This window comes from Canis lupus, chromosome X, assembly GCF_048164855.1.
Source record: "Canis lupus baileyi chromosome X, mCanLup2.hap1, whole genome shotgun sequence".
Lineage (NCBI taxonomy): Eukaryota > Metazoa > Chordata > Mammalia > Carnivora > Canidae > Canis > Canis lupus.
This window is the reverse complement of record NC_132876.1, coordinates 3352284-3374332: the sequence shown is the minus strand read 5'-3', so window position 1 is coordinate 3374332 and position 22049 is coordinate 3352284.

Sequence of the window (22049 nt, the reverse complement as noted above, 5' to 3'; positions counted from 1 at the left end):
TTCTTCCATAGAGTAAACAAAGGTACAACAGTACCAAAATAATTTTATGACACTAGCATAACCTTGACACTAAAACCTGACAAGGACTATATGGGCAAATAACATTATAAGTCTTTTCTTATTCATAGTCATGAATGAACAAATCCTAAAAATTGTTCATAAATCATATTTAACAATATATAAACAGCCTAATATATCATGACCTAGTTGGGTTTATCTCAGAAATGCTATTCTGGTCAAAAATTTTAAAATGTAAATCACCACGTTAATATTTTGGAGAAGAATATTTTGATTATGCAAAAAGGCATAGAAAAAAAGCTTTTGATAAAATTTGATGATCATTCTTTTCCAAAAAAACAAAGAATATAAAAGAGCTTCTTTAATATGGTAGGATGTATCTATAAAAATACTTATTGAAAACATCACACTTATCTGTAATATATTAAAATACTCCCTTGACATTGAGAATATGACAAGGTGACTGCCATCATCACTACTATTCAACATTATAGTGGAAGCCCTATTTAGTTCAGTTCATTAAGAACAAAAAAAGAAAATTTTAAAAAATATTTTATTTATTTATTCATGAGAGACACAGAAAGAGAGAGACAGAGACACAGGCAGAGGGAGAAGCAGCTTCCATGCAGGGAGCCCGATGTAGGACTGGATCCCGGACTTGATCCCAGGTCTCCAGGATCACGCCCTGGGCCAAAGGCGGCACTAAACTGCTGAGCCACCCAGCCTGCCTCCCAAAAAAGAAATTCAAACATAAATATGGGAAAAGAAATATAAAATTATCATTATTCATAGATTATATGAATTACATCGAAAAATCTAAAAAAAAACTATGGGGCAGCCCCGGTGGCGCAGCGGTTTGGCGCCGCCTGCAGCCTGGGCTGTGATCCTGAAGACCTGGGATCGATTCCCACATCGGGCTCCCTGCATGGAGCCTGCTTCTCCCTCTGCCTGTGTCTCTGCCTCTCTCTCTCTGTGTCTGTGAATAAATAAATAAAATCTTTAAAAAAAAATAAAAGAAACTATGGATAAACTATTACATTAAGATAGAACTTTAGGAAAATTGCTGGATATAAAAATGATACACAAAAATCAATTTTCTATAAATGAGCAGGAAACATAGCAGTTAAAAGATTCCAGTTATAAGATCAAAAATATTTATTCAGATATACCTCTGAGAAGTCATGAGAGCCAACAAATCCTTCTATAACTAGAAAAAAACTAAATAATTGACAAAAATAATTTTAAATGTACCAGTGACAGAAACAATAAGGATTAAATAAATCAACATTCCAAGGAAGGCAAAACTTTCCCAAAGTGGAATGACAATCCCCAACTGTTTTTCTCCTCTGGAAAATGTACCAACACTAAGAACAGGTTGAGGATCAGGCTTACCCAGGCAAAAAGCCTCTACTGGGAGAAAGAAAAACCAACAAAGCCTTTAACAGTTTGACAGGGCTAGTTGACAAATTGAAAAGTTGATGAGACTTAAATGCTCAGCAGATTTCCCCTACCAGACATTTGCTGACTTCTGGTACTACACAAGAATACAGGGAGCTAGGTCAAATACTTCTAAAAAGTAAAGTGAAATCTCCAGAAACCACCCAGTTTTTAGGAAACAAATGTGCTAGAATTTGAAGTCATGGGAGGCTGTAAACTGTGAATGGCAGATGTGGATCCTTTGCAGTCTTTCAACAACTTAAAAAAAAAAAGACCCACCAAGGTTTTATATTTTATTTTTTTTATTTTTTTATTTTTTTTAGGTTTTATATTTTAGATAAGAAGAACAAACCAGTAAACTGAGATTTACTAAAACTGCAGTCTAGCCCTCACTCAGTTCAATATCTAATTGGACTGAGGTAAGCATTCCCCTCACCCTATCTGCCTAAAAGGGGAAAGGTGTAACTCTCTTTAGAATATCTCATCAAGGGCAGCCCGGGTGGCTCAGCGGTTTAGTGCCACCTTCAGCCCAGGGCCTCATCATGGAGACCCAGGACTTCCTGGAAACCCGGGATCAAGTCCCACGTTGGGCTCCCTGCATTGAGCCTACTTCTCCCTCTGCCTCTGTGTGTGTGTCTCATAAATAAATAAGTAAAATCTTTTTTAAAAAATCTCCTCAAGAGCCTTTGTGGTTCTTTTATACATGGTGCATGACTTGCAGTAAAAAATTACTAGAGTACCAAAATCCAGAATCCTGGGCACATGAAATGCTGGTGAGGATGTGGAGCACAGGAATTTTCATTCATTGCCGTTGGGAATAAAAAAAAAATGGTAAGACAGTTTGGAGGCTTCTTACGAAACTAAATCTAATTTTACTCTATGATCCAGCAATCATGCTCCTTGGCATTTACCTAAAGCAGTTGAAAACTTATGACCATATGAAAAGCTACACACAGGTGTTTATAGCAACTTTATTCATAATTTTCAAAACCTGTAAGCAACCAAGATGTCCCTTAGTAGGTGAATAGATAAACTATGATACAATCAGAAGATGGAATCTTATTCAGTGTTAAAAAGAAATGAGCAAGGAGTGCACTTGTCATGATGAGCACAGGGTGATGTCTAGAAGTGTTGAATCACTATATTATATACCTAAAACTAATATAAAACTAGATATTAACTAACTTGAATTAAAATTAAAACTTAAAAAAAAAGAAATGAGCTATCAAGCCATGAAAAGGCATGGAGCAATCTTCAATGTGTATTACTAAGTGAAAGAGGCCAATCTGGGAAGGTTTCGTACTGTATGATTCCAACCATATGACACTCTGGAAAAGGCAAAACTATGAGACAGTAAAAATATTAGCAGTGGTTTTTGTTTTATTTTGTGCAACTATATAGGTTGATTATGAAATCTATTTAGAAGTGAAAAAAGGTTTAAAAAATTACCTTTCCATGTACTTGTTAGCTATTTGTATATCTTTGGGAAAATGTCTATTCAGGTCCTTTGACCATTTTTAAATTAGATTATTTGTTTATTTGATATTAAGTGTTACAAGTTCTTTATGTATTTTGAACATTAGCCCAAATTAGTGTTTTTGGTTTTAAGGGGGTAAATACCCAGTAGTATGATTACTGGGTCATAGACTAGTTTTATTATTATTAACTTTTTGAGGAAACTCCATACTACTTTCCAAAGTGGCTGCACCAATATGCATTCCCACCAATAATGCAAAAGGATTCCTTTTTTTCCCACGCCCTTGCCAACACTTGTTGTTTCCTGTGTTGTTGATTTTAGCCATTTTGACACATGGGGTGATAATTCATCTTGTTTTGATTTGCATTTCTCTGATGATCAGTGATGTTGATCATCTTTTCCTGTGTCTATTAGCCAATAGACATTTAGAAAAATGTCTATTCATGTCTTCTGCCCATTTTTAATTGGATTATTCATTTTGGGGTATTGAGTTGTGTTTTTAAAATTTTGTTCAAATTCACTTTGCCAACATATAGTCTAACACCCAGTGCTCATCTCATCATATACATGTTGAGTTTTATAAGTTCTTTATGTATTTTGGGCTTTTTAAAAAGATTTTATTTATTTATTCATGAGAGAGAGAGAGAGAGAGAGAGAGAGAGAGGCAGAGACACAGGCAGAGGGAGAAGCAGGCCCCATGCAGGGAGCCGGATGTGGGACTCCATCCAGGGTCTCCAGGATCAGGCCCTGGACTGAAGGCGGTGCTAAACCGCTGAGCCACCCCGGCTGCCCATGTATTTTGGATTTTAACCCTTTATTAGGTATGTCATATGCTAATATCTTTTCCCATTCCATAGGTTGCCTTTCGGTTTTGTTGATTATTCCCTTTGCAGTACAGAAACTTTTCAATCTGATGTATTCCCACTTGTTTGTTTTTGCTTTTACTGTCTTTACTTGTGATGTCAAATAAAAAACAATTTAAAATTCACCTGAATAGGATTTTCTTAGTCACAATAGTAATAAAAACAACAATAATGTTAAAACTATTATTGAGTGTTTTTTATGCTCTAGACATTATTTTAATTACTTTATGTGTATAGTCTCATAATCCTTATGTAAACATGTTCTAAATTGCTACTTTTATCCCCATTTTGCAAATCAGTAAACTGAAGCTTAGAGAGGTTAAATAATTGGGTTAAAAAGCTATTTCTATTTCTGAGTATGTGGTTTATGCCCAAAGCTTATGTTCTTTTCCTCAACATTTTGTTTGTAAGATTTAGATTGCTGTGCATTACACATTTTTACAAATACTGTGATTGTGGCTTGACAAAAAAATAAATATAATCAAATTGGCCTGTCTGAACACAAATAGGTCCTTGATGGTACTCAACAATCCAACCACATGTCCTTTCGATCCATTCTCAGACTCTCCTAGAAGACTATGTCCTACTTTCTCTTTATTGAAACCATCAATACTTTTTTCCATCCCACCCTCTCACTTTGTAACCTTGCTTCCTGTTTCACTGAGAAAAGACAGGGGATTCAAAGAAAATGTCTACCAGTTTACAATATCTATTCACTAACTAGCATCATGCCTATATATCATGCCTTCTTTTCAGTACTGTGGATAAACTATCCTTGCTCCTACATTTCCACTTCCGCACTGGTTGCCATCTATGTTTCTTCAAGCACAGAACTGCAAAAATTCTACCCTCTGTCTTGTGTGTCATCATTTCTCCCTCTTGACTGAATCATCCTCATCAGTATTGTGTAATATATCCCATCAGTAAAAACATTCTTTAAATTCCATATCTCTTGTCAGCTACAGCCTCATTTCTCTGCTCACCTGTACAGTAAAACTCCTCAAAGTGTTGTCTAAACACACTATCCTAAATTTCTCTTCTTCTGTTCTCTCTTGAGAGAGAGAGAACACCACCACCACTCCACTGATAATTTTATATAGAATATCACTTAACTTCACCCTTGCTGAATCTTTTGCCAAATCCAAATCCGATGGACAATGCACACAACTTTTCAGCAACATGAGTATTGCACTGACTCCTTGAAACATTTTCTTTATTTGGCTTCCAGAATACCATTACTTTTCCCTCTTTATTTTCCACCTCCTCCACTGGCTGCTTATCATTAGTCTCCTTTGCTGTCCATTCTTCATTTCTCTGCTACTAATATTGGAAAACCCTAGAGTTTAGTGCTTAAAACTTTTCTTTTTTTAACTTTTCTTTTTGTGCTCATTCCTTAGGTAATATCATCTAGCCTCTTCATTTTAAATATGTTTATATGCTTATGACTCCAAAATTTATATTTCTAGACTGGATCACTTCCCTGAAGGGCACCTCTAACTTAACATATCCAAAACCAAAAATACAGATTTCTACCACTAAACTTGTTCAACCTACAGTCTTCATAATCTCATAAAATAACAACTACAACCTTCCCATTACAGATGCCACAAAGAACTTGAGAGTTATCTTAACTTCACTCTTTTTCTCACATCCTACATCCAATCCATGAGCAAATCCTTTTGACCCTGCTTCTGAAGTACACTAATAATCCAATCACATCTCACTACATCCATTTTATCTGCTACCACTATAGTCTTGGCCATCCTTATCTTTAACCTGGCCTATTGTAATAGCCTCATGAATTCCTGCATCTACCTTTGAACCCCTACTGCCTCTTCTCTCTGCAACCAGAGTGAGCCTTTCAAAATATACAAAATATTATGTCATTCATCTGCTTACAATTCTACAACCTGTCACATCACTCAAAGTCAAAGCCAGAGTTTTTGGGGCACCTGGGTGGCTTAGTGGTTGAGCATCTGCCTTCAGCTCAGGGCATGATCCTGGAGTCCTGGGATCCAGTACCACATCCGGCTCCCCACAGGGAGCCTGCTTCTCCCTCTGCCTGTGTCTCTGCCTCTTTCTGTGTCTCTCTTTTTAAAAAACAAAGATAGAGTTTTCATAATGTCCTACAAAACCCTAAATAACTTTTTAAACTTTATCTTTTTAAACTACTACTCTCCTTTTCCATCACTTCACTCTTTGCCATTCTCAAATACATCAAGTGTGAGTTCGCTTCTTCCTGGAACACTCTGCCCACATGGCTCCCTCCCTTCACTCAGGTCTCTGCTCAGATGTAACTTCGATAGAGTGGTTTACTATCTTACTAAGTTAAAACTTAACAATAACCTATACTCACATACTCTTTCCCGTTTACTGTGTTATGTTCTCCATAGCGCTTACCATTTGACCAAATCTATTACTTTATTTTCTATCCTTTCACAAGAATATAATCTTTATCAAGGCAAACAACTTGCCTGAATTTTTTATACTTGCTCATCCTCAGAAAATATAATAGCTCCTCACATACAAAAAGTTTCTAATAAATATTTATTGAAAGAATACATGAACAGGGATCCCTGGGTGGCTCAGGGGTTTAGTGCCTGCCTTCCGCCCAGGGCATGACCCTGGAGTCCCGGAGTCGAGTCCCGCATCAGACTCCCTGCATGGAGCCTGCTTCTCCCTCTGACTGTGTCTCTGCCTCTCTCTCTGTGTGTGTGTGTGTGTGTGTGTGTGTGTCTATCATAAATAAATAAATAAAATCTTTTTAAAAAAAGAATACATGAACAAATGAAACATTGTACCTATTATTCCCTCTTCCCTCATATAAAGCATTCTAATAAACAATAGCAAAATAATGAAAAAATAAGTGGTTTGTTTACCTAGTTTTTAAAAGGAATTCTGATGAGATATACAATTCAGGAATGAAATCGTTTCCTGAAAGTGTTATAACAAATTACCAGAAACCTACTGGGTTAAAGCAACACTAGCTTACTCTTTTACAATTATAGAGGTCAGAAAACTAAAATCTACCTTTCTGTTGGAGGCTTTAGGGGTGAATCTATTATTTGTTTTTACCAGCTTCCAGTGCCTACCCTCAATCACTGTCTCATGGCTCCTTCCATCAACTTCAAAGCAGCAGCACAGGATCTTCAATTCTTAACATCTTTGTCACTCTTTCTCTCTCTCCTCTCCTCTCCTCTATTCTCCTTGTTTCATTGTAATATATCTCTCTGATTCTTACCTTCTTACCTTTCTCTTGTGATTACACTGGGCCCACCCAGATAATGAATAATAATCTCCCCATCTCAAGATCCTTAACCTAATGACATCTGCAAGAGTCCTTTTTTGCTATGTCAGGTAGAGTATTAACAGATTCCTGGGATTAGGACATGGACATCTTTGAAGGACATCATTCAGCCTACAACAAGGTAGAAGAGTAATTCAAAAAGTAAAATAGGTTACACTTATATAGTGTTAACTGTGCACTAGGCCATTGTTCTAAACACTTTACATGCAGCAATTTTTTGGATTTAAATTGAATTTTATTGAATCTTAATTCCTTAAGATGCTATATGTAAAGCCACACTAATTAGTTGTTACTATCCTAAATCATGCTAATTGATAGTTATTATTATTACCTCAAATTCTAATGCATTAGGAAACTAAGTAACAGAAAAATCAGGTAACTTGATCACCAAATATCCAATATGTTTAATAAAAAAAATACTTCTATAGATCAGCACTGAAAGCTAGAAAACAATGGGATATTACCGTAAAGTTCTGGAAAATAATTATTTCCAACCTAGAATTCTGTACCAGACAAAGTACTAAGCAATTTTGAAGCTAAAATAAATTTTTTTATAAATTTATTTTTATTGGTGTTCAATTTGCCAACATACAGAATAAAACCCAGTGCTCATCCCGTCAAGTGCCCCACTCAGTGTCCGTCACCCATTCACCCCCGCCCTCCTCCCCTTCCACCACCCCTAGTTCGTTTCCCAGAGTTAGGAGTGTTCATGTTCTGTCTTCATTTCTGATGTTTCCCACACATTTCTTCTCCCTTCCCTTATATTCCCTTTCACTATTATTTATATTCCCCAAATAAATGAGAACATATAATGTTTGTCCTTCTCCGATTGACTTACTTCACTTAGCATAATACCCTCCAGTTCCATCCACGTTGAAGCAAATGGAGGGTATTTGTCGTTTCTAATGGATGAGGAATATTCCATTGTATACATAGACCACATCTTCTTTATCCATTCATCTTTCAATGGACACCGAGGCTCCTTCCACAGTTTGGCTATTGTGGACATTGCTGCTATAAACATCGGGGTGCAGGTGTCCCGGCGTTTCATTGCATCTGTATCGTTGGGGTAAATCCCCAACAGTGCAATTGCTGGGTCATAGGGCAGATCTATTTTTAACTCTTTGAGGAACCTCCACACAGTTTTCCAGAGTGGTTGCACCAGTTCACATTCCCACCAACAGTGTAAGAGGGTTCCCTTTTCTCCGCATCCTCTCCAACATTTGTGGTTTCCCGCCTTGTTAATTTTCCCCATTCTCACGGGTGTGAGGTGGTATCTCATTGTGTTTTTGATTTGTATTTCCCTGATGGCAAGTGATGCAGAGCATTTTCTCATGTGCATGTTGGCCATGTCTATGTCTTCCTCTGTGACATTTGTCTTCATGTCTTTTGCCCATATCATGATTGGATTGTTTGTTTTTTTGGTGTTGAGTTTAATAAGTTCTTTATAGATCTTGGAAACTAGCCCTTTATCTGATATGTCATTTGCAAATATCTTCTCCCATTCTGTAGGTTGTCTTTTAGTTTTATTGACTGTATCCTTTGCTGTGCAGAAGCTTCTTATCTTGATGAAGTCCCAATGGTTCACTTTTGCTTTTGTTTCTTTTCCTTCGTGGATGTATCTTGCAAGAAGTTACTGTGGCCAAGTTCATAAAGGGTGTTGCCTGTGTTCTCCTCTAGGATTTTAATGGAATCTTGTTTCACATTTAGATCTTTCATCCATTTTGAGTTTATCTTTGTGTATGGTGCAAGAGAGTGGTCTAGTTTTATTCTTCTGCATGTGGATGTCCAATTTTCCCAGCACCATTTATTGAAGAGACTGTCTTTCTTCCAATGGATAGTCATTCCTCCTTTGTCAAATATTAGTTGACCATAAAGTTGAGGGTCCACTTCTGGATTCTCTATTCTGTTCCATTGATCTATGTGTCTGTTTTTGTGCCAGTACCACACTGTCTTGATGACCACAGCTTTGTAGTAAAACCTGAAATCTGGCATTGTGATGCCCCCAGATATGGTTTTCTTTTTTAAAATTCCCCTGGCTGGGATCCCTGGGTGGCGCAGCAGTTTACCGCCTGCCTTTGGCCCAGGGCGCAATCCTGGAGACCCGGGATCGAATCCCATGTTGGGCTCCCAGTGCATGGAGCCTGCTTCTCCCTCTGCCTATGTCTCTGCCTCTCTCTCTCTCTTTCTGTGTGACTATAATAAATAAATTTTTAAAAAATTAAAATAAAATAAAATTCCCCTGGCTATTTGGGGTCTTTTCTGATTCCACACAAATCTTAAAATAATTTGTTCTAACTCTCTGCAGAAAGTCCATGGTATTTTGATAGGGATTGCATTAAATGTGTAAACTGCCCTGGGTAACATTGACATTTTCACAATATTAATTCTGCCAATCCATGAGCATGGAATATTTTTCCATCTCTTTGTGTCTTCCTCCATTTCTTTCAGAAGTGTTCTATAGTTTTTAGGGTATAGATCCTTTACCTCTTTCGTTAGGTTTATTCCTAGGTATCTTATGCTTTTGGGTGCAATTGTAAATGGGATTGACTCCTTAATTTCTCTTTCTTCAGTCTCATTGTTAGTGTATAGAAATGCCATTGATTTCTGGGCATTGATTTTGTATCCTGCAACGCTACCAAATTGCTGTATGAGTTCTAGCAATCTTGGGGTGGAGGCTTTTGGGTTTTCTATGTAGAGTATCATGTCATCGGCGAAGAGGGAGAGTTTGACTTCTTCTTTGCCAATTTGAATGCCTTTAATGTCTTTTTGTTGTCTGATTGCTGAGGCTAGGACTTCCAGTACTATGTTGAATAGCAGTGGTGAGAGTGGACATCCCTGTCTTGTTCCTGATCTTAGGGGAAAGGCCCCAGTGCTTCCCCACTGAGAATGATATTTGCTGTGGGCTTTTGGTAGATGGTTTTTAAGATGTTGAGGAATGTTCCCTCTATCCCTACACTCTGAAGAGTTTCGATCAGGAATGGATGCTGTATTTTGTCAAATGCTTTCTCTGCATCTAATAAGAGGATCCTATGGTGCTTGGTTTTTCTCTTGCTGATATGATGAATCACATTGATTGTTTTACGAGTGTTGAACCAGCCTTGTGTCCCGGGGATAAATCCTACTTGGTCATGGTGAATAATTTTCTTAATGTACTGCTGGACCCTATTGGCTAGTATCTTGTTGAGAATTTTTGTATCCATGTTCATCAGGGATATTGGTCTATAATTCTCCTTTTTGGTGGGGTCTTTGTCTGGTTTTGGAATTAAAGTGATGCTGGCCTCATAGAACGAATTTGGAAGTACTCCATCTCTTTCTATCTTTCCAAACAGATTTAGTAAAATAGGTATGGTTTCTTCTTTAAACGTTTGATAGAATTCCCCTGGGAAGCCATCTGGCGGTGGACTTTTGTGTCTTGGGAGGTTTTTGATGACTGCTTCAATTTCCTCCCTGGTTATTGGCCTGTTCAGGTTTTCTATTTCTTCCTGTTCCAGTTTTGGTAGTTTGTGGCTTTCCAGGAATGCGTCTATTTCTTCCAGATTGCCTAATTTATTGGCGTATAGCTGTTCATAATATGTTTTTAAAATTGTTTGTATTTCCTTGGTGTTGGTAGTGATCTCTCCTTTCTCATTCATGATTTTATTATTTTGAGTCTTCTCTCTCTTCTTTTTAATAAGGCTAGCTAATGGTTTATCTATCTTATTAATTCTTTCAAAGAACCAACTCCTGATTTTGTTGATCTGTTCCACAGTTCTTCTGGTCTCGATTTCGTTGAGTTCTGCACGAATCTTTATTAACTCTCTTCTTCTGCTGGGTGTAGGATCTATTTGCTGTTTTTTTCTCTAGCTCCTTTATGTGTAAGGTTAGCTTTTGTATTTGAGTTCTTTCCAGTTTTTTAATGGATGCTTGTATTGTGATGTATTTCCCCCTCAGGACTGCTTTTGCTGCATCCCAAAGATTTTGAATGCTTGTATCTTCATTCTCATTAGTTTCCATGAATCTTTTTTTTAATTTTTATTTATTTATGATAGTCACAGAAAGAGAAAGAGAGGCAGAGACACAGGCAGAGAGAAGCAGGCTCCATGCACCGGGAGCCCGACGTGGGAATCGATCCTGGGTCTCCAGGATCGCGCCCTAGGCCAAAGGCAGGTGCCAAACCGCTGCGCCACCCAGGGATCCCTGTTTCCATGAATCTTTTTAATTCTTCCTTAATTTCCTGGTTAACCCTTTCATCTTTTAGCAGGATGGTCCTTAACCTCCACGTGTTTGGGGTCCTTCCAAACTTCTTGTTGTGATTTAGTTCTAATTTCAAGGCATTATGGTCTGAGAATATGCAGGGGACGATCCCAATCTTTTGGTATCGGTTCAGACCCGATTTGTGACCCAGTATGTGGTCTATTCTGGAGAAAGTTCCATGTGCACTTAAGAAAAAGGTGTATTCAGTTGAGTTTGGATGTAAAGTTCTGTAGATATCTGTGAAATCCATCTGGTCCAGTGTATCATTTAAAGCTCTCGTTTCTTTGGAGATGTTGTGTTTAGAAAACCTATTAAGTATAGAAAGCACTAGATTGAGGTCACCAAGTATAAGTGTATTATTATCTAAGTACTTCTTCACATTGGTTATTAATTGATTGATATATTTGGCAGCTCTCACATTCGGGGCATATATATTGAGAATTGTTAAGTCCTCTTGTTGGATAGATCCTTTAAGTATGATATAGTGTCCCTCTTCATCTCTCACTACAGTCTTGGGGGTAAATTTTAGTTCATCTGATATAAGGATGGATACCCCTGCTTTCTTTGGAGGACCATTTGAATGGTAAATGGTTCTCCAACCTTTTATTTTCAGGCTGTAGGTGTCCTTCTGTCTAAAATGAGTCTCTTGTAGACAGCAAATAGATGGGTCCTGCTTTTTTATCCAGTCTGAAACCCTGCGCCTTTTGATGGGGTCATTAAGCCCGTTCACATTCAGAGTTACTATTGAAAGATATGAGTTTAGTGTCATCATGATATCTATTCAGTCCTTGTTTTTGTGGATTGTTCCACTGGACTTCTTCTTAAAGGGGAATTTTAAGAGTCCCCCTTAAAATTTCTTGCAGAGCTGGTTTGGAGGTCACATATTCTTTCAGTTCCTGCCTGTCTTGGAAGCTCTTTATCTCTCCTTCCATTCTGAATGAGAGCCTTGCTGGATAAAGTATTCTTGGTTGCATGTTCTTCTCATTTAGGACCCTGAATATATCCTGCCAGCCCTTTCTGGCCTGCCAGGTCTCTGTGGAGAGGTCTGCTGTTACCCTAATACTCCTCCCCATAAAAGTCAGGGATTTCTTGTCTCTTGCTGCTTTAAGGATCTTCTCTTTATCTTTGGAATTTGCAAGGTTCACTATTAAATGTCAAGGTGTTGAGCGGTTTTTATTGAATTTAGGGGGGGATCTCTATTTCCTGGATCTGAATGCCTGTTTCCCTTCCCAGATTAGGAAAGTTTTCAGCTATGATTTGTTCAAATACATATTCTGGCCCTCTGTCCCTTTTGGCGCCCTCGGGAACCCCAATTAAATGTAGGTTTTTCTTCCTCAGGCTGTCGTTTATTTCCCTTAATCTATCTTCATGGTCTTTTAATTGTTTGTCTCTTTTTCCCTCAGTTTCCCTCTTTGCCATCAACTTGTCTTCTATGTCACTCACTCGTTCTTCCACCTCGTTAACCCTCGTCGTTAGGACTTCTAGTTTGGATTGCATCTCATTCAATTGATTTTTAATTTCTGCCTGATTCGATCTAAATTCTGCAGTCATGAAGTCTCTTGAGTCCTTTATGCTGTTTTCTAGAGCCACCAGTAGCTTTATAATAGTGCTTCTGAATTGGCTTTCTGACATTGAATTGTGAGCCAGATTTTGTAACTGTGTGGGAGAGAGGACTGTTTCTGATTCTTTCTTTTGAGGTGAGGTTTTCCTCCTAGTCATTTTGCTCAGTGCAGAGTGGCCAAAAACAAGTTGTATTGGGAAAAGAAAAAGAGAGAGAAAGAAGGAAAGAAAAGAGAAAAAAGGAAGAAAAAAAGGAAAAAAGAGAAGAAAAAGAGAAAGAAAAAGAAAGAAAGGTGAAAAAAAAGGGTGGGGGAAGCAATCAGAAATCAAAAAAAAAACAAACAAACAAACAAACAAACCACAGGGGAGTATCTTCTGATTCTGTATACTGTAAGTCCCTTGACTTCCCTTGGAACTTATCCGTCTAGCTGGTCTTCTGGGGGAGGGGCCTGTTGTGCTGATTTTCAGGTGTTAGCACTTGGGGGAGCTGCTCTGCCCCCTGCCCGGTGCAGGGCTTAGTGGGGGATGTTTACCCCGTGAGGCCCCAGGAGGAAGAACCCCAGTGGCGGGGCCAGCTCTGGAGCCCTGGAGTCAGCTCCCGCAGGAACTCTGGAGCTCTCTGTCTGCAGGGCCTGGAGGCTCCGGGGCGGGGCCGCTGATCTGCTCAGCTCGGGCCAGGAGCGTCCTTGCTGTCCTGGGCCCTCCCGGCCTCTGCCTGTCCCGGGGGGAGGCCGGATCCTGGGCTGTGTCCCGGCGCCCTGTGCCCCGGGGCCTGCGCTGTTGGATTCGCGCTCCCGCCCCGCAGCCCCCTCCGCGGAGCCTCCCCCGAGCTCCCCGAGCTGCTCCCGCCCTGCAGCCCCCTCCGCTGAGCCGCCCGAGCCCCCCCGAGCTGCTCCCGCCCGGCAGCCCCCTCCGGGGAGCCGCCCCCGAGCCCCCAGAGCTGCTCCCACCCCGCAGCCCCCTCTGCGGAGCCGCCCCCGAGCCCCCAGAGCTGCTCCCACCCCGCAGCCCCCTCCGCGGAGCCGCCCCCGAGCCCCTCCGAGCTGCTCCCGCCCCTCAGCCCCCTCCACAGAGCCGCCGCCTGAGCCCCCCCCCAGCTGCTCCCGCCCCTCAGTCCCCTCCGCGGAGCCGCCCCCGAGCCTCTCCGAGCTGCTCCTGCCCCGCAGCCCCCTACGCGGAGCCGCCCCCGAGCCCCTCCGAGCTGCTCCCTGATCCCGCCGTGCGCGCTGCAGCCCTTAGGGAGCTCGGCGCACTCTCCCGCGGCCCAGGTGCCTGTTAGTGTCCCCGGGAGCCCGAGGGCATCCCCGCCCTCCTGGGTCCTGCTCCAACTCCCTGGAGCCCCTTTCCGCCCGGGAAGGTTGGTGCAGCTCCTGCTTCTCCGGGACGGGGCTCTCCTGTCCTGGGGACACTCGCCCCGGCCTCAGCCCGGCTCCTCGGGGACCCCTCCCCCTTGGAGGCCTTTTCTTTCTTTATTTCTTTTTCCCCCTCTTCCTACCTTGATAGAAGCATGAACTCTTCTCACTGTAGCATTCCAGCTGGTCTCTCTTTAAATCTCAGGCCGAATTCATAGGTTTTCAGGATGATTTGAAGGTCATCTAGGTAATTTGGTGGGGACAGGTGATTTGGGGACCCTACTCTTCCGCCATCTTGCCCCTCTCCCCTAAAATAAATGTTTTTAGTGGTGTCTGGCTGGCTCAGTTGGAAGAACACATAACTCTGTCTCAGGGTTGTGAGTTCAAGCACCACGTTGGGTGTAGAGATTACTTCAAAAATAAATAAATAAAATAAAGTAAAACAAAATAAATGTTTGTACAGACATCTGAGAGCTAAAACATTTTATCACCAATACATTCTTTCTCAGGGAGCTACTAGAAGAGATGCTCCAGTAAAATAGTCATCATTTAAGAAACAGAAAGAAGGGATCCCTGGGTGGCGCAGCGGTTTGGCGCCTGTCTTTGGCCCGGGGTGCGATCCTGGAGACCTAGGATCGAATCCCATGTCGGGCTCCCGGTGCATGGAGCCTGCTTCTCCCTCTGCCTGTGTCTCTGCCTCTCTCTCTCTCTCTCTCTCTCTCTCTCTCGCTCTCTGTGTGACTATCATAAAAAAAAGAAACAGAAAGAAATGAGAAACAAATAAACAAGAATTATAGTCCAAAATAGTACAAAAGGAAATTCCCAAATTGTCCTGATAATGGATATTCCTAGGACAATAGCTGTGTAGCAGACCTAGAAGAGCAACCAGTTCAAACTAAAGCAACACTGAGGGCTCCAACCAAAAATATGTAATTGAGAGCTTACCTAATATTTATTCTTGAAAGAATTAACATATTTAAAAGATATTTATGGGATCCCTGGGTGGCGCAGCGGTTTGGCGCTTGCCTTTGGCCCAGGGCGCAATCCTGGAGACCCGGGATGGAATCCCACATCGGGCTCCCGGTGCATGGAGCCTGCTGCTCCCCCTGCCTGTGTCTCTGCCTCTCTTTCTCTCTCTCTGTGACTATCATAAATAAATAAAAAAATAAAATGAAAATAAAAGATATTTATGCTTCATGATTGATCAGGGTAAAAGGAAACAGACAAATAAACAAGATACCATGAACTCCTGGGAAGACAACAGGTTGTATAACAGAACTGTGACCATGTTATACTATGTTACCAAGTTCTATTGAGAGGATGGAAAAAAAAGATATGTGGGTGTGTCTGAGTGTGTATATGTCTCTGTGTGTGTGTGTGTGTTGGTTGATCAGAATGAATATGAGAAAGTTGTCCTTATCATTCATATAGAAAAGCAAATAGATAATATAAAAAATAGAAAAATATAAAGAAATAACAGCTTATAAAAGTTATTTAGAAATATGGAATTAACAGAAAAGTGTCATTTCAAGTGATTATGTTCGGGTACAGAGAATTAGATATGAAGGGAATTAGGGAAGGAGACAACTTTTTTTGAAGTTTAATATTACTATCAGACTTTTAAAACCATGTGTATGGGGGATCCCTGGGTGGCACAGTGGTTTAACGCCTGCCTTTGGCCCAGGGCGCGATCCTGGAGTCCCAGAATTGAGTCCTGAGTCAGGCTCCCGACATGGAGCCTGCTTCTCCCTCCTCCTGTGTCTCTGCCTCTCTCTCCCTAGTCTATCATAAATAAATAAATCTTTAAAAAAATAAAAAATATAAAAAAATAAAACCATGTATATGTGTGATGTTGATAGGAAAAAAAGGCTTTGTGAAAGTCTCTCTGAGGCACATTGGGTGGAGGTCTCAGCATTATTTCATGGTTTGTTGTATGACTTTTGGACAAGAAAAACAATATGCCAACCACAAGACAAAAATAATGTCAGTGTTGAGGTTTTAGTCGAGAATGGAAGAAAAAAATGATGTTTTACTGGCACCAAACCACCAAATTATCCAATTTTGTAGTTTTTTGCCAGTGCTAGTCAGCTGCTCTAGTATCAGGCATTTATCTAAGTTTGGAGGTTGACTGTATTATTTGATATAACTATATGTACATGTTACCTTAAAAAATAATTTTAAAAGAATTGTTCTAAATGGAATGAATTATAAGAAATGGTAAGTGAGTCTTCAATATCTATGGTGACCATACATTCCATTTTGCGCAGAAAACTCTCAGGTTCTACCTGTTGTCCCAGCATAATTATTCATAGTGTCCACTTTTATTCACAAAAGTATTACAATTTGGATTATGTATTACATAGTTTCTCTACCAATACACATCGGGGAGAAAAGAGAGCCTTGATGGCTATTTAACAGGGTTTTTTTCCAGGGGGTTAGTGCACCAAATAGGAGGTCGGATTAGGTAACCAGTAAGGTATTTTCCAACTAGGATTCTGGTGGTTTTTTAATTGGACCAATAACATTCATAAAGAAGGCAAAAAGACGCTCTGCTGCTTCTATTGATATAAAATTCAAAACCATCCATCTGCCAACTATTCATATATACTACTACTCACCAGCCGTAAGTCATCCAGGCTTCTCCTCTAATGCCAGAATTTACCACTCGATGTCCCAGATGCTTTTGGGTTATCTGACAGAGACATTAAAGTTCACCAAATATTCTTTTGCTCTCCTATATTTTCCAGTTCCCTTCATGTTGAGTAGCATCACATGACTAGTTCTGGCCAACTCAATGTATGTATGTACCACTTCTATGGTGAGGTTCTGAAAAGCTCCTGTATCATTCCTCAGTTCTTTTATTTTGCCATGAGAACCACGAAGGTCAATGTGCCAAATGATGCAGCCATAAGATGCCATCAGTCTGAGTCCCTGAGTGACTGGAGCAAAGCTATCCAAGCTAATCAGCACTGGAAAGGTAGTTAAAGGAAGAAACAAATGTCAGTTGTGTTTAGATATTAAGATGAGGAGAGGGAGGAATATGTTACCACAGCATTGCCTACCCAAACCTGACTAACACACTCTCACTGACAGGCATCTCCAAGTCCTTTGCCAAGTGACTCAGGTTGAAGTCAGTCTCTCAGCAACCGAGTAAGACATATATAGTTTCTGTCTGAAGACGTAGCTAAAGAAAGCCACTTGGGGAGATTTATTCTAAGAGAAATGAACAGAACATCTAGTTGTGTTGATCTCCACAGGAAGAGTAATGTGGGGCCTGACCGTATCTCCTCCTGAGACCAGATGCTCAGAAATGTTTAGAGCACAGTCTCATCTCAGTTTGCTACAAATGAAGGTGACCTTTAGGTCTATAACTAGTTTTTTACAGATGAGTTTTGTATGCAGCTGTTTCTTGGTTTCCTTATATTTTTTCAATTTAGCATTTCCTGAGAATAAATTATGGGAAATGATTCAGATTGAAACTCACAGTGTCTTTTCTCAAGGAGATCAAAGTCTAATAGGGAGGTAGAAAGCTAGTCACCTAAATACAATATTAGGTAGAATCAAATCAGTGCTGTTTTGGACATGTATGCTCTGAGGGAGTGAATGATTCAAGAAGTCTATTATCTTTCAATAGTTTTAAACAAAGTACATCTTATATCAAAACAATATTTAGTGCCATTGGCAAGGATTTGAGGGACTAAAATGTATATGCATTCAAGACAAATTTGGTCAAGATCTCAGAACTGTTATGTCATAAATACGGATGATGGTGGCCCTAGAGGTAGGACCCAAAACTTTCTACACAAGGCTACTAGAAGACTCTGGCATGCCCTACACATATTACCAGTCTTAAACTATGCTAACCATGTCTGCTCTTGTCCTGGGAATGGATGCTGCTTAAACATATCTTTAGTAGGATTAAGTTGACTCATGTACTTACTGTGGTAAAATCAAACACAGACAAAAGTTTAATACTAGAAATTGAATTTCAAGTTGAAGATACCTAATAAGTACTAACTCTACATCACCCTGACTCTCACTTTTTCTTCAAGGGTGCAATTTAACACTTTGGCCCCCCAGAATCCTATCACTTAGTTTCCCCTTAACATAACTAAGAAAGATCAGAATTTTTTTCAAAGAAAAAAAAACCCTGTTTTAAATATTAAGGGGTATTATGCTGAGTGAAGTAAGTCAATCGGAGAAGGACAAACATTCTATGGTCTCATTCATTCGGGGAATATAAAAAATAGTGAAAGGGAATAAAGGGGAAAGGAGAGAAAATGAGTGGGAAATATCAGTGAGGGTGGCAGACCATGAGAGACTCCTAACTCTAGGAAATGAACAAGGGGTGGTGGAAAGGGAGGTGGGCAGGGGGTTGGGGTGACTGGGTGACGGGCACTGAGGGGGGCACTGGATGGGATGAACATTGGGTGTTATGCTATATGTTGGCAAATTGAACTCCAATAAAAAAACAAAATAAAATAAAAAATAAAATGGAATAATCATCTGAAAAAAGAGGAATTTTTAAAAACAAACATAAACAGTACAAAACACAAAAAGTCCCCACCGACTCCATCCACTGTCTTGATCTAAAGAACTGACACAACCTTGCAGCACCTTGCCTTGATTCCTTCTTTACCTTATGACTATTGTGTTTTCTTTTTTACATCAACCTACCACCCAAAGATTCCCCCTGGACAAGCTAATAACATCCATTGAATGGAGAGAGAGAGAGACAGAGAAAGAGAAAGAGAGACAGACACACAAGAAATTGATTCCCCTATATTAACTACTTATAATCCTTTCACTCAGATCTGGCTTTCTGGCTTCTAGGCTAAATCATACTCCTCTCTCTCCCTGGTGAATGACCTCACAGATGGTATTCTACTCTTACATAAAGGCTGTAGTCCCATGCCAAATACAGATAGAACACTACCCAAATGAAGTATCCATATACCTATATTTAAATATATTTAGAGAGAGTAACAGGGCAGGTATGGAGGGAAAGGACATTTTATCATATACAATGCTTCTCAAAATGTAGTTCCAAAATTATGTATAGCAGAACCTCTTGCAAAATAAAAATTCCTGTGTGCTGCAAAAGACTACTGAGTCAGTGTTGGGATGAAACCCACAACTCTGCATCTTTATAACACACCAGATGATTCTGATGTACCTGGAAGTTCCAGAGTCCCTCGAGTAAATCAGGCAAAATTAGATGATTAAATTCAGATTATGTTAACACAAAACACCTATTAAGTGCTCTGAAGTATGCTTTGACATACATGAACTCCTATAAACTTTACACCAGCCCTGTCAAAAAGGTCTCATTTTGCTCTCAAGAAAATGGAGACATAGAGAAGTAAAGTGATTTCCCAAAGTTATGCAGCTACTAAAGGCAGTTACTAGAGTTAAAGCTTAAAGGACAATGTGGAGGCACCTGGGGGGCTCAGTGGTTGAGTGTCTGCCTTTGGCTCAGGTCATGATTCTGGGGTCCTGGGATCAAGTCCCACATCAGGCTCCCTACAGGGAGCCTGCTTCTCCCCCTGCCTGTGTCTCTGCCTCTCTCTGTGTGTCTCTCATGCATAAATACCTAAAATATTTTTTTTAAAAAAAGACAATGTTCTAGTCTCAAAGAGAAGTGTGGGAGGAGGAAGCAGAAATTAACAAGTAATAAATTGCCTAGACTATGGAGCCAGAGGTGGCTATGTTAAAATCCCAGTTCTATCATTTCTAATTCTGTGATCTTGTGAAAGTTATTGGATGCTTCTGTACCTCAGCTTCTGAACTGTAAAATGGGGAATAAGACCTAACCTGCCACATACCTTAAAGGCATTAATATGGGAGGGGTACTTAGAGTAATACTCAGCATGTAGTAGGCTGCATATAAGTGGTAGCTATCATTATTATGGTGCTTCAATTTTAATTGTGTACATTTGCTTCAGATCTCCTTTAGCAGCAATTGCCATATCCAAAAAGTTGGCCTCCTGCTCCTCCACCATCAGCTTCCTTAAGGAACTGCTCATCACTATATAAACCTCAGGGTCTCCTGAATAGCCAGGGGAATATTAAAAAAGAAAACCTTAGCTGGGGGCATCACAATGCCAGATTTCAGGTTGTACTACAAAGCTGTGGTCATCAAGACAGTGTGGTCCTGGCACAAAAAAAGACACAGAGATCAATGGAACAGATTAGAGAATCCAGAAGTGGACCCTCAACTTTATGGTCCTAATATTTGACAAAGGAGGAAAGACTATCCACTGGAAAAAAGACAGTCTCTTCAATAAATGGTGCTGGGAAAATTGGACATCCACATGCAGAAGAATGAAACTAGACCACTCTCTTGCACCATACACAAAGATAAACTCAAAATGGATGAAAGATCTAAATGTGAGACAAGAATTCTTCAAAATCCTAGAGGAGAACACAGGCAACACCCTTTTTGAACTTGGCCACGGCAACTTCTTGCAAGATACATCCATGAAGGCAAGAGAAACAAAAGCAAAAATGAATTATTGGGACTTCTTCAAGATAAGAAGCTTTTGCACAGCAAAAGATACAGTCAACAAAACTGAAATACAACCTACAGAATGGGAGAAGATATTTGCAAATGACTATCAGATAAAGGGCTAGTTTCCAAGATCTATAAAGAACTTATTAAACTCAACACCAAAGAAACCAACAATCCAATCATGAAATGGGCAAAAGACATGAAGAGAAATCTCACAGAGGAAGACATAGACATGGCCAACAAGCACACGAGAAAATGCTCCGCATCACTTGCCATCAGGGAAATACAAATCAAAACCACAATGAGATCCCACCTCACACCAGTGAGAATGGGGAAAATTAACAAGGCAGGAAACAACACATGTTGGAGAGGATGTGGAGAAAATGGAAAACCTCTTGCACTGTTGGTGGGAATGTGAACTGGTGCAACCACTCTGGAAAACTGTGTGGAGGTTCCTCAAAGAGTTAAAAATAGATCTGCCCTACGACCCAGCAATTGCATTGCTGGGGATTTACCCCAAAATACAGATGCAATGAAACGCCGGGACACCTGCATCCCGATGTTTATAGCAGCAATGTCCACAATAGCCAAACTGTGGAAGGAGTCTCGGTGTCCATCGAAAGATGAATGGATAAAGAAGATGTGGTTTATGAATACAATGGAATATTACTCAGCCATTAGAAACGACAAATACCCTCCATTTGCTTCAACGTGGATGGAACTGGAGGGTATGATGCTGAGTGAAATAAGTCAATCAGAGAAAGACAAACCTTATATGGTCTCATTCATTTGGGGAATATAAAAAATGGTGAAAGGGAATAAAGGGGAAAGGAGAAAAAATGAGTGGGAAATATCAGAAAGGGAGACAGAACATGAGAGACTCCTAACTCGGGGAAATGAACTAGGGGTGGTGGAAGGGGAGGTGGGAAGGAGTGAGGGTGACTTGGTGGCGGGCAATGAGGGGGGCACTTGATGGGATTAGCAATGGGTGTTATTCTATATGTTGGCAAATTGAACACCAATAAAAAATAAATTTATTAAAAAATTGTACTATAAATACACACACTCGGACATGCTGTGTTTCTAAAAATAATAAATAAATAAATAAATAAATAAATAAATAAATAAAATAGAGCAGTAAAAAAAAAAAAAAAAAAACCTCAGGGTCTCTGAAAACTTGGGAGAATGGGCTCTAAGTCTAATTTTATGCCCCAGAAAGAACTCTGTCCTCACAAGTCTGTTACATTGCTGTGTCCACCATTAGAACTATCCCATTATCTTTATACAT